The following is a 4,449-nucleotide window of genomic DNA, read 5'->3' on the forward strand; positions in this document are numbered from 1 at the left end:
GAATACAGGTAACAGGAAAGAGAATAAAGATGATGTTTCTCAGGAAGTAAATACCAGCTTCACCTCTAGATTTCAGAAAAGTAAATGTACTTATTATAGTAAGCTTGGTCATACTACGGAGAAATGTTTCAGGAGACAGCGTGATGTGAACAAAAAGGAGTCTTTAAATATTCAGTCAATTGGTCTAGTGTCCACCCTTGAGAGTTCCCAGAATTCTTTAACTGAGTTAACTGAACCTGGAGGGGTAAATTAAATTCTCATGAAGGAGCTCCTCTTTTGAGCAGTAACGTGGGTGACACTCTCAAGAGTTCATGTGCTAATTTCTTGTTTGATAGTTTTGTCAGTCCTCTGGACAGTAATGACAGGAAATCAGTTGAAATATATCGTGATACAGGTGCTTGCCAATCCCTTATGCTGACCAGTGTTCTAGGCTCTAATGTTAATTCCTCTGATGAAACTGTAATCTTACAAGGTGTAGGGAATAATTACTTCTCTGTCCCTCTGTGCAGAGTGAATTTAGAGTCTGGTTTTGTTAATGGTTCCGTTATGGTTGGGTTGACTGAGACACTCCCAATGTCAGGTGTAACTTTCTTACTTGGAAATGATATTGGTGGAAGTCAAGTGTGTCCAGCTCCTCAGTTGTCTAGTGAGCCAGTGGCTGCGACCCGGGATTGTGATGTCCCTGATGTGTTCTCTGCATGTGCTGTCACTAGGGCTAAGTCTAAAGTCACTGGTGACTTAGAGGATAATGATGATGATGATGTTATCCTAGCTGACACTTTTCTTGCTAATTTGGACCACGCATCAGATGAGGCAGTACCCCGTAGTGTTGATAATTTGTCTCGTCAAGAGTTGGTTGAGTTGCAGGTTGCTGACCCTGAGTTTAAAAGTGTAGCTAACTCTGCTTGCAGTGAGGAAGAGTCAGCTGGTGCTTCTACTTGTTATTATATAAAGTCAGGAGTACTTATGAGGAAGTGGAGACCCCCAACAGCATCAGCCGACTGTGAATGGGAGGTTGTACATCAAGTTGTCATCCCTCGTGTTTGTAGGCAGGATATCATTAGAGTGGCTCATGATTCCAGTTTGGCAAGACACCTTGGAGTGAGGAAGACTGTGGCATGCATTTTGAAACACTTCTACTGGCCAGGTATCTTCAGGGATGTTTCCTGGTATTGTAAGTCTTGTCACACCTGTCAAGTTGTGGGGAAGTGTAATCAGACCGAAAAGGTTGCACCTCTAGTTCCCATTCCTCCTTCTGAGGCGCCATTCACCCGTGTGTTGGTGGATATTGTGGGCCTTCTTCCTAAGACTTCTTCAGGATTTTCTTATGTGTTGACCCTGATTGATATGGCTACTCGTTATCCTGAAGCCATTCCACTTAGAAATATCTCAGCAAAGAACGTGGTTAAGGAAATGCTGGGGTTCTTCACAAAGTTTTGTCTGCCCAAGGAGGTACAGTCAGACCGGGGAAGTAATTTCATGTCAAATGTTTTCAAGCAGTCTCTGAAAGAGTTGGGCATCACCCAGATCACGTCTTCAGCTTACCATCCCCAGACCCAAGGAGCGTTGGAGAGATATCATCAAACACTCAAATTGATGCTCAAGAAATACTGTTTGGAACATCAGAAAGACTGGGATAAAGGTCTTCCATTCGTTGTATTTGCCGCAAGAGAATCTCCAAATGAATCACTGGGCTTCTCACCTTTTGAACCACTGTTTGGCCATGAAGTAAGAGGACCCCGTAAGTTACTCAAGGAATGCTGGCTGTCGGAGGAAGTTGACGTCAACCTGCTGGAGTATGTGATGAAGTTCAAAGAATGGCTGTCCACTGCTTTACAGCTGGCGAGAGAGAATTTAGGAGCTGCTCAGGAGAAGATGAAGACTTGGTATGATAAGAAGTCCAGGTTACGCCACTTTCAGCTAGGAGATCAGGTTTTGATTCTGCTACCAGTGCATGGGCAACCTCTTCAAGCCAAGTTTAGTGGTCCTTATTTCGTGGAGAAGAAACTCAGTGATGTCAACTATGTCATCGCCACACCAGATCGTAGAAAGAACAAGCAACTTTGTCACATCAACATGCAAAAGTTATATCACAGGCGGGACGAAAATAACCCAGTCTGCACTGTAGCTGTTCCACCCGAGTCTGCAAGTGAAGTTCTCCCATGCACCATGAGCCTGAGTGATAGTTTGGGGAAGAATCCTGATATCATGAATGATCTCCAGACTAAGCTTTCTCATCTACTTCCCGAGGAAAGGCAGGAGTTTTTGGCATTACTGCTGGAGTCCCCGCAAGTGTTCCGTGCCACTCCAGGAAGAACCACTGTGTTGATGCATGATGTCGATGTTGGAGACGCAAAGCCAATTAAATTGCCTCCTTACTGTGTGAACCCAGTGAAAGTTCCTCTCAACCAGAAGGAGCTTGGCTACCTGTTGGACCACAAGATGATTGAGCCCTGTGAGAGCGAGTGGAGTTCTCCTGTCACTCTAGTCCCTAAGCCAGGTGGGTCACAGCAGCTTTGCATCGACTACAGACGTGTTAATCAGATAACCAAAACAGACACTTACCCTCTCCCTCGCGTGGAAGATTGGATAGACAAGATCGGAAAGGCTAGGTACATAAGTAAGTTTGATTTGTTAAAGGGATACTGGCAAGTACCTATGACTGAACATGCTAGGGAGATCTCATGTTTTGTAACACTAGGAAAGACTTTTGCATGTTCAGTAATGCCATATGGTATGAAGAATGCACCAGCCACATTTCAGAGGCTCATGAATGTTGTAACAGAGGGTTTGGCAGGGTGTGTTGTTTATATTGATGATGTATTAATCTTCAGTGACAACTGGAAAGATCACCTATGCCATGTCAGTAAATTTCTTGAGCGTTTGGTTCAGGCTAATCATGTAGCTAATTTATCAAAGTGTGAGTTTGGTCAAGCTAAAGTTCAGTACCTTGGGTACGTAATTGATGATGGACATGTTGCACCACCAGGAGCTAAGGTTCAGGTTATAAGTGATCTTCCCAGACCTAAAAGTAGGAAAGAGCTACAAAGATTTTTGGGAATGGTGGGTTATTACAGGAGATTTGTTCTTAACTTTTCAATTCTTGTATCACCACTTACAGACCTACTGAAAAAGGGAGTTAAATTTGTCTGGACCGATAACTGTGAATCCTCTTTCAACAAACTTAAAGCTATCCTATTAAGTCAGCCAGTGCTCGCTACTCCAAATTTTGCTAAGCCTTTTAAGATGGCTGTTGATGCAAGTGATACAGGAGCTGGGGCTGTTTTGCTGCAAGAGGATGATCAGGGTACTGAACACCCTGTATCTTATTACAGTAAGAAGTTCACTCCACATCAAAACAACTACTCAACTATTGAGAAAGAGCTTTTGGCCTTGATTTTGGGTTTACAGCATTTTTCATTATATTTGTGTTCTGGTTTTGACCCCATAGTCATTTATACCGATCATAATCCACTGAAATTCCTTAGTAAGTTTAAAGATAAAAATCAGAGATTGACAAGATGGAGTCTACTTCTTCAGGAGTATTCATTAGACATACAACATGTCAAGGGGAAAGAAAATGTTATTGCTGATTGCTTATCTAGACTTTAGACAGATTGTTTTAGAGTAATCAGAAATTTCCTTTGTAAATTTTTTTTTCTTTGTGGGGAGGTGTTACATAGCCTATGATTTCATCATCCTTTGTGTAATTCTAACGTACAGTGTGCTGCATGTTTGATCACGAGCGTGTTCTACCTCACTCCCCCCTTCTGCCCTTATAGTAGAGTAAGTCTTTCTTTCTGTTGTTCAGAGCAGGAGTGTCAACTCTTTGTCCCCTATGGCTTCATTTGTGCATCCTTCTTACAAGTTGTATCAAGCTCTGCCGGCCCCTATATAATGAGCTCAGTCTCTGCATTAATTGCCACTGAGTTCTCCTCCTCATTTTGTTCACATCTCTGTCCTCCCCTGTACAGCTGTTATTATTGTGAGTGCTCAGGAAGTCTCCAACCATCTAGCAGCTGTGTAATTTGAGTATAACTGTTATTGCATTTTTTCTTGTACTGTGTAGCGTAAGGTGTTAATTCTTAGGCCTAGTGGGGTTTTTGTGATTCATGTGTTTTGGGTGTCAGCCCTTATTAATAATATTTTGTATCTGTAATAATATATCTTACATTCACTGAGCATTAGCCGGTTTTCTCATTTTATCAGGGCTGACTTAGATAAATTTACTCTTGCTAATTTCGTGTTAATAGAGGCTATTGCAGTTAACCATATATTTAACCTGTTTTTTGTTATTACATTATCCTTATGAGTCCTGAATGTTTTGTTGTTAGTTTAAGCATTAAACTTTAACTTGTAATTTTACCTAACTCTTTTGTTTTGAACCTGGAACTTTACGGGACAGTAGTGATTTTTAGTATTCTCAATTAAAATGTACATTATCTTTCT

The sequence above is a fragment of the Coenobita brevimanus genome, chromosome 116, assembly GCF_032717465.1.
Source record: "Coenobita brevimanus isolate Jiangsu-jjx chromosome 116, ASM3271746v2, whole genome shotgun sequence".
Taxonomy (NCBI): domain Eukaryota; kingdom Metazoa; phylum Arthropoda; class Malacostraca; order Decapoda; family Coenobitidae; genus Coenobita; species Coenobita brevimanus.